We start from the raw sequence: 10,013 nt of genomic DNA on the forward strand, positions 1-10,013 counted from the left end.
AGTAGATTCGGAACAGATTCAAAAGTAACTTCTTACATAAAGCATAATCAGTTTATGAATGGGAAGGGACTGTGGTGTGATTGTTGGTAAAACATTTGCTTTGTGTGGAGAAGGTTCCAGGTTCAATCCTTGATCATTACAGATAAAAGGCTCAGGTGATGTTTTTCCTACAGAGGGAGCTTTACTAAATAGTCAGTGGCTAGATAGGGCCTAGGGTTTGGCACCTTTACTCTATCATGCTGGTTCTATCCCTTTGATATTAGACTGATACTCAGGAACTTCCTTCCGCCTTCTTCTCGACCACTTCTCCATCTTTCTTTTACCATGCCTAGAGGAAGAATGGGTGCTCTGTGCATCTGTCCCCATCCAGCTAGAATAGGATAGATTAGTGAACCTATCTATCTACCTTTCTATCCAGAATGGAGTTCACTAATAAATACTCTTTTTATTAGATTAGAAACTACAACTGACTCCAAGTTTCTTTTGTGTAGGCTTGCCGTGCATTGGGATCCGTCATGCGCACGCACACGAGATAAGGCTTCTGCTGTGCTCTAAGCCATCCGTGCACTCTGCCAAATACGATTAGGAATAAACTCCAAATGCCAGGAGCTCTTATTCCAACAATGTGAAAGATTCATAGCAAGTAGCTGCCAGTCAGAATTCTCAATACTGGCCTTGGGAGAGCAAGAGTGTGACTTTGTGGGTGTCCATGAATTTTGTTTACAGCTTCAAGTTGTGGTGATGGCCACTGCCTTGTGTTAGATCAGTTCTTGGAGGATAGATCTTCTATCAGTGGACGTTACCCATCATAGCTATATGGTGAACAAACATGTAAATAACAGTGATCTACTAGATATGCTATATCTGGTCTTCCAGATGGCGTTTGACAAGGTACATCCTCAAAGGCTCTGGAGGAAGCTTAGCAGTCACGGGGTAAGAGAACAGTTCCTTTTATGGAGCAGAGAGCAAGTGTAAATAGCAAATACTCTCAACTGAGAGAAATGAAAAATGGGGTCCCATAAGAACTAATATTGGAGCCAATGCTATTTAACTTGTTCATAAATAATCTAAAACTATTTATTTATTTATTTATTTTTATTTTTATTATTTAGATTTTTATATCGCCCCTCCCCAAGGGGATGTGTACTATAGTGGCTAAGTTTGCAGATGACACAACGTTTATTCAAGATGATGAAAACCAAGACTGACTTTGAAAAGGAAGATTTCCCAGAGGATCTCCACACATTGGGTTAGTAAGCAGCACCGTGACAAATGAAGGTCAGTATAGGTGAGTGTAAGAACAAATCCCAACTTTGGAGGTGCATGCTAGTAGGCTCTGAACTTTATGAGACTTGAGACCGAAAGAAGAAGAAGAAGAGTTTGGATTTATATCCCCCCTTTCTCTCCTGCAGGAGACTCAAAGGGGCTTACAATCTCCTTGCCCTTCCCCCTTCACAACAAACACCCTGTAAGGTAGGTGGGGCTGAGAGAGTTCCGAGAAGCTGTGACTAGCCCAAGGTCACCCAGCTGGCATGTGTGGGAGTGTACAGGCTAATCTGAATTCCCCAGATAAGCCTCCACAGCTCAGGCGGCACAGCTGGGAATCAAACCCGGTTCCTCCAGATTAGATACACGAGGTACATGCTAGTAGGCTCTGAACTTTATGAGACTTGAGAGCGAAAGACACCTTAGGTTGGCAGTGGATAGCTCAATGATGTCAACCCAATGTGCCACAGCAGTGGAAGAATAAGATGGAATTCTAACATGGGAGTTATTACAGAGGGATTAGAAATGAAGAACTAACACGAGTAGAATGTCTCTCTATGGTACAGCTTCATTCGGAATGCTGTGTGCAGTTCTGGTCACCGTATCTCAAAAAGGACATTGCAGATCTGAAAATAGTACATTGGGGCATTGATGGTTGGTGTCGTGCCTGTGCTCTTCCGCAATGAGGCAGACTCAAAGTCTAGTGAAATGTGATTTTATGGAGTACTTACTAGGGATACACAACTGGCTGTTGCCAGAACTGATATTCAATAATCATAGCAGTAAGCATAAGGCCAAGCTAAAGCCTTCCACCTGCCAAAACACATCACACATCACACACACACACACACACACACACACTCCAACCTATCAGGATATTTATGAAGAACCTCAATGAGAGCAGAAGCAGAAACTTGCTGTGCATAAACCCATTCATCCTTCCCCAGGGAGAAATGCTTCCAGCAGGTGAGGTACTGAAACCAGCTCCACTGGAGCTGAGAGTCCAGAATCTGTATCACCTCGTAATGAAAGTTCTCATCAACCATGATGGGCACAGGGACTGTGGTGCCAGGATGCCATACATCTGGGAGAGGCGCCCATTTCAGAAAGCTGGGATGAAAGGTGAGATGGATGGCCCTGTAAGTCTTAGTGATGTGATTTGACACTTAGGCAATTCAAGTTTCACAGTCACATCACCGATCACACATTTAACTGGAAAAGGTCCCCAACTTGTGTCGCAGTTTTTTGGCAATGTAGGTTCTTAGTGGAAACATAGACCAAGCCCCACCTACATTTCAGGGTGTTTGTTGTGAGGGGGGAAAGGGAAAGGAGTTTGTAAGCCCCTTTGAATCTCCTTACAGGAGAGAAAGTGGGGATATAAATCCAACTCTTCTTCTTCTTCAAGTCCCCCATCACCAGAGACGGGGCTGGCAAGTGTTTTTATCCACATATTTTTAGAGGAAGCTTTAGCCTGCTCCATTGGCCTTGCCTCCTAGATCCTGGTTTCCCCAGGATCTCAGATCTGCAGAGGCATCCTTGGGACATCTCAGGTCAGAGGTAGGTTTACCCTCCTGCCCAGTGAGCACCTTAAATGGGGATAGTTCAGTAGTTAGATGCACCACATTGTTATAAGTTAATTCAGCCAATGCAATAACTCCAGCGCAACTGACTGGCTACTGTCTGAAGCAGGATGCTGGACTAGATAAACCACTGGCCTGATCCAGCAGGATTCTTCTTGTGTACATAGGGTCTTATCTATTTAGTATCTTACAGTTCCTCTGAACATTATTTTCTTGGGGGCAAACAATACCTGGCTGTCAGGTGCTGGAAGCAGGATAATGGAACTTGACATGATCCACTGAGAATTCTTGCTTTCTTTTCATCTGCAGAAATCTACTTCACTCAGTTAGAAGAAGCTAGACAGAGAATTGGGTGTCAAGGATTCTCAGCTATGGGATTTTGCTCTCCTGTGAGACTGAGAGAACTAGATATTGATGAGGAACAGTTGGCATTATGTGCAGCATAATTACTAAACAGAAATCTTTCCCAAGGCATCTGTTTATAAACATATTAGCAAATCATTGGGTTTTGAGTAATTAAGTGATTGTGAAGTGACCCTTGGAAGAAATGGGAGTTATTGTGATCCAGTTTGGGATCTAGCTAGCTATGGAGCAGAAGATAAGGCAGATTGATTGGAAAATGAGACACAGGAGAGAACAGCAAAAGTTGATTCTCAGCTTCCAAACTTATTTTCTTCCTTCTAGCTGCTCCAAGTTTGGCTCCTGTGATTTCCTGGGTGTCTCTCTCTGGTGTCCAAAGAGATCGGGAACCAGTGAAGCAAGTAGACGGGGGCTTAATTTTGAGAGAAAGGTGCAATTAGATGGTGAGTGCAAAGTCAACATGAACAGTGTGCCTGAGTGAGAGAGCAGGAGCAAGTGAGACCAAGTAAGGGAAGTGATCTTTGTCCTTTGGGCTGCTTTCCGCCCCCTCATTGCCTTGTCACCAAGTCAACCAGACTCAGCTGGAAAGGAGCAGATTATTTATCTCCAGGGGTCAGTCCCTTTCAGGCTACCCAACTAGCTCCGGGCTAATCAATGCTCTCAGTACAATGAGCTTATTCACAGGTTCCAGGGCACAGAAGGGAAAGGGATACTGAGGTGCAAGGCATCTGGCAAATGTATTGCTCCATCCCTCCATCTCTGTGTGTCTCTCTCTGCACTGGTGCATCATCCTGAGAAAATCACATGGCCAAATGGATACCCAGTTTGGGAGATGTTGGGGTATGCACAAATGTGACACTCTTTATGGTGCATCTCTGTATAAATCTGTATCCCAGATACAGCTGTTGCACCAAGATGTAAACTTTATTCACTTTATATGCTGACTATGCAAAAGACTTAAGATCAGCATTGGTATATGAAGGGACATATTTAGAAGGCGATCTAAGAAATTCATGGAAGAAGAAGAAGAGAAGAAGAGTTTGGATTTATGCCCCACCTTTCTGTCCTGTAAGGAGACTCAAGGTGGCTTACAAGCTCCTTTTCCCTCCTATCCCCACAACAGACCACTTGTGAAGTAGCTGGGACTGAGAGAGTTCTGAAGGACTGTGACTAGCCCAAGGAATGTAGGAGTGTGGAAACTCATCTGGTTCACCAGATAAGCCTCTGCCACTCAGGTGGAGGAGTGGGGAATGAAATCCAGTTCTCCAGATTAGAATCCACCTGCTCTTAACCACTACGCCATACCACTACACAGGAAGATATAGCTATGAGTGGCCATGGTGGCTAAATTGAACTTCCATCATCAGAAGCAGTGTAATTGGAAAGCCACCTGCTAAGGGGGCAATTTGCTAAATAGCTTATTGGAGGTACCTGGTTCCTCCTGCTGAAAAAGTATGATGCACTAATAGACAGATAGGAGGTGCCAGGGCTCAGGGGTAGAGCAGAAGCTCCAAAGTTCAGTCCACAGCATGTCCAGTTGAAAGGATCAGATTAGGTGGTAGGTGATGTAAAAGGAACTTACCTGAGACCCTGGAGAACAGTTTGAGTAGACAATAGGAGCCCTGCATTGTTGCAGGCTTTCATAGCTGGAATCAACTAGCTGTTGTGGTTTTTCAGAGCTTGGTGGCCGTGGTCCGGTAGTTTTTGCATCTAATGTAAGTCAGAAGCAAAAACTACCAGACTATTACCAGACTATGATCACACAGCTCAGAAAATCCACAAATACCAATACTAACCTCAATGGGCCAGGGGTATGTTTCAGTATAAGGCAGCCCCATGTGATGCTTGGTCTTATCCAGCTGGGATGTATGTTTGTTTATGTTCTAGCAATACTTTTAAAAAAATTCTGCTGTGTGTTCAGGCCATAATACCATCAATGACAGAGGCGCGCTATACTGATATGCCACTACTACACCTAGGTGTGCTCTTCTCATGTGCATGCAAATAGTGGCTTTTCAATGCCTGGAATGAATATCCTGAAAGGACTGTTAAGGGTGCATGGACTGGACACTGTTTTATTAGTCCTGCTAGCGGTTTGCCTGTCTTTCAGATAGATAAAGCTCTGTATTGTCGAAGGCTTTCACAACTGGATTCAACTGGTTCTGGTGGGTTTTCTGGGCTGTGAGGCCGTGGTCTGGTGGATCTTGTTCCTAACATTTCGTGTGAAACAGACTTCCCTAATAGTGTGTAACAGACTTCCCTCTGTGATACACCTCTGAAGATGCCAGCCACAGATGAAGGCGAAATGTTAGGAACAAGATCCACCAGACCACGACCACGCAGCCTGGAAAACCCACAACAACCAGATAAAGTTCTGTTCCACTTATTTTGTTAATTAAATAAATGATTGCAAAGCCTCCATGAAGGGTCTTTTTGGGTCTCTCTTTTTTGAGAAACCTCCAGGAAAGGGACAGTTTCCAAGGACTTGTTCAGAAAACAGTAATTATGGTACAGATGTAAAGCTAGCTGGCAGGGACGGGGAGGCATAAACAGGAAGTCCCATGTATGTTTGGAAGCAGGGTGTCATAGAAGAGTAGCAAAATGGGGCTATGCTATTTGGAAGTGTGATTAAGAACCAAACTGATCCATGTATACTGCTTTAAGCAACTTGTGCACTCCAACACACGCCAGCTGGGTGACCTTGGGCTAGTCACAGTTCTTCGGGGCTCTCTCACCCCCACCTACCTCACAGGGTGTTTGTTGTGAGTGGGGAGGGGAAAGGAGATTGTAAGTCCCCTTTGAGTTTCCTTACAGGAGAGAAAGGGGGGATATAAATTCAAACTCTTCTTCTTTTCTTCTTCTTCATGAGGAAAGAGGACACCAATATGATAAATAAACATTAGGACTGTAGTTTATTTACCAACACTGGTCACATTGAATCCCTGATACACAAGATTTCTTCTTTCTGCATAACATAGCATTTAACAGGAAGGAAATGCCACACTTAGTATATTACTTGCTTTAGTTTGTATGTTGAACTGCCAGAGGGCAGTTCCCTCAAGTTCAACAGAATAGGGGAGAACCAAAAGGAGACTTCCAAAATGAATATTAGGCTCATGTGTTTAGATCCAGGGTCCAATCTTATTTCTTTGTTCATTTATGTTATTTATAGTTTACTTCTCTCACTGACGTTCAAGTTGGTTTACACATTATAAATCAATGCAATCAACATTTAATAAGCACTGTAATAGGGCTAGGAATTGTAGAAATTTTGAAATGGAGCTGTCACTAGAGCAAAGCATAAGAAATAAGAATGACACATTAAACAATGCAGAACATGGCATTACGTCAGTAGAACATAGTACATTTTCCTGGACCAATTGGTTGTGATTCAACCTATTTTAATCTGGCTACTAAGTTCCAGCTTTCTTCTCTGCATTACTTTAGAGTAACTCTGACTTTAGGTTTGTAGAATACCCTTGGAGAGGATCATAAAGTAAGACAATCTCCTCTTCATTTGTCCTGTGATATTTAATGGGAGACCATGAGAAGTAAGTCAGTTGCGATGTATACATCCTATCCCTTCAGTCTATATAACCCTGCCCTATTTCTTGGTGCAACAGAGTGCAATGGCATATTGGTAATTCTTTTAATTCCTTATCTGAAAATACAGAGAGCTGGTGTAAAAGAAGAAAAAGGCGTTCCAGGGGCATGGTGAGGGTGGGACGGGGGACGGGGTGGAGGACACACTGGTGCACCGGGTGCTTTCCCCCCTTGCTCCTCCTCTGTCAGGATCCCAACATAGCTGTGTACGATTAGCACTTTGGATGTTCAAATTCTAATAATTTATGGTGGAGGAAAGTTCCACCTAAAGCAACCAGTCAAGATAATTAAAATGTGTTTTAAGATTCTCTCTCTGGATGGTCAAATACATTCATTCTCTTCTCCCTGTCTACCTTTGGTCTTTTCCTTCATATGCTCTCTTCACTTTACAATACTCTTGCTGCCTGATAAGACCCATCCTTAGTATTTCCTCTACATTTCCCCCACTCTGGGTGTTCTACCTGCCTACACTCATTTGCATGATCTTCTCTGCTGCTTCTTTGAAAAATGCACATAGTGGTGAGAACCAACAAATAGGCTGCAGAGAACAGAGTACAGACATGAAGCTTCAAGAGTGACTTCATGCTATTCACTCTTTCTCACCTGGTCTGCCTTGCAGGTTTGTTGTGAAGATAACATGTGGAGGAGTGGACCATGTATGGCAAACCTGAGATTCTTAGAGGGATGGGCAGAATATAAGAGTGGGTCTGTGGCTCATGGGTAGAACATCTGCTTTGTGGGCAGAAGGTCCTCCTGGCATCTCCAGCTAAAAGTGTCAAGTAGGTGATGTGAAGGCAGCTTCATGCATTGAATACATAACATGAATGAAGATGTGAGCCCCTCCTTGCTCTGACTCTGTGCTGGGTTGTGATGGGATGCATGAAAAGAAAGGATTTACAGATGTTCACGTTTAGAGACTGACAGATGATGTTTGAATACTAGGATTCAACAGGTGACAATTTTTGATGGAGCAAAGCTGTAGAGGGAAAGTATGAAATTGCATCGCAAAGCTTATGAACATCAGAAGAGCCCTGCTGGATCAGACCAGTGTCCACCTACTTTTTTCCAGGCTTGCGTGAGAGACCTTAACTTACTTCCTCTCAGACAGCGGGTTCAGTTTCCATTTGCATCTTTGGATGCTCTGATACTATTAAGAACAGTCACGTTCAGGGAACAAACCAGCCACACTTGAAACATTTTAAAGTTCAAAAATGCTTTCAGAACAAAATGACATTTCCCATTGAAACAAAAAGAGAGGTTCAAATGATCAAATTTGGTCGCCTTATTCTTTTTTCCCTAGTACGCAAAGTGTGTCTTGCATGTATAGTGGAAGATTGAACTAAAGATGTCTTGGTTCCTGTGTGGAGCTACTCCACTGCATCACTTCCAGAAAGAAAAATTGATAAATAACCCTAAACAGGCCAAGATTCTGTCTCTGTCTAAAGCACAACTCCTCTAAAAAGGTGGTGGTGGTGGGAGAATATATTAGCTTGAGAAGCTCAATATGTCTGGTCTCCCCCATTTCTTCATCCCCCCAGTCTGTCCTTGCCTCTGATTCCATTTCAGCTCCCTCCACGACTCTGGATGAGATGACTGAACCTTCAGTCATCGAGAGTCCCACCTTCCCTCGAAGGACTCTGCCCTTTCTCTCTTGCTGCTTCTGAGACTTGGGCCGATTCCCCATGGTCAATTACCTTGATGGAAAGGTGCAGTTTATTTTCAAACTTGGTTTGATCTGAATAGGGAACTTATCCCATCAGCCTCTGTCAGCAGGTAGGGCTGATGGGAATTGTAGTTCCTGAACATCTGGAGAGAGCCGCAGGTTCCTGCAATTCCTGATCCTAAGATCAGGGTACAGGAACCTGCAGGCTCTCAGATGTTCAGGAACTACAATTTCCCATCAGCCTCTGTGTCCAGCAGGTAGGGGCTGAGTAGGGTGGATTCTAATTTCAGAGAAACCTGAGTCCTACAGATCTAGATTGAATTTCCTGGTGGGGATTTGGCCTGACTCAAGAAAGGATCTGAAATATTATTTGACTGTAGACATTTAAACTGGCATAAAGTCCCCACAAATATTAAGACTGCTGGTTCAGAAGAAACATCTAGTTTAAAAAGCAAAATATGCTGTGTCACATTTATTGGTCCCAGCCAGAATGAATCATGAGCATGTAAAATTATCATTGTGAGGGATTTTCAGACATTTTAGCTTGATTGTGGTTTCTGTCAGTGATCCTCTAAAAAGGCTCGGCAGTGGAAAGTGGTATCAAGGGTTGCTGCTTCAGGAGTTGGGGCACTCTGGTCTAATTAAAGCAGTGGAATATGTTACCACTGGAGCTCCTTGCATCCAGCTGGTGTCAGATTCTCTCCTCCCTCACCACCCTTTCCAGAGACCTCTTAAGCACAACCTCATCTGTGGGACAGGCTTCTCCAGGAAGTGGCGGGCTCTCATTCTCTGGGGTTTTTTAAGCAGAGGCTGGATGTCCTTCTGACAGCAGGGCTGACTCTTAAGCAGACCGTGAGAGAGGGGACAGGAAGGGATATTGGCGCTGAGCTCTGATAGCCCTTTCTTACATGCCCAGGGTAATGCCAATCTCCACCTTGGGGTTAAGAAGGAATTTTCCTCCAGGCCACATGGTCCAAAGATCCTGGAAGGGTGTTTCTTTTAAACCTTCCTTGGGGATAGAGGAGGGATCACTGGAGTGGAGTGTGGGTGTTGTGAATTCCCTGTATTGGACTAGATGGCCCTTTAAGTTCCCTCCAGCTCTGTTTTCAGGCAACAAAACTTGGAACAGCTGGTGTTCTCCCCCGTCTTTCTAACACCTTCCCTTCCCTCCTTGGTTCCTTGGTCCCCTTCTGTGTGTCAGACTAGGGACTGTAAGCTTCTGGGGCAGGTTGTGCGGATAACTCTGTAAAGCGCCCTTGCCTAACCAACAGCCAGCCGCCGCCACAGCAGCAACAACTGATACATTTTCTAGGCCAGAGCAAGATCCTACCTCTCCGGCTATCTGCCCCCATACACACAACTCCACAAAGAACAATTCCACATTCAAATATTTGTGAATATATGGTCAATATTAGTAATAATTATGGGTTGTTGTGTATTTATTTAAATTTTGTTTTATGTTTAAGATATTTCTATTCACTTATATGAATAAAATGCTGCCTGGTAAGTAAACTGCTGACTTTTTGAAGGAAAGGTCTCCT

This window comes from Sphaerodactylus townsendi, linkage group LG04 (assembly GCF_021028975.2).
Source record: "Sphaerodactylus townsendi isolate TG3544 linkage group LG04, MPM_Stown_v2.3, whole genome shotgun sequence".
NCBI lineage: Eukaryota > Metazoa > Chordata > Lepidosauria > Squamata > Sphaerodactylidae > Sphaerodactylus > Sphaerodactylus townsendi.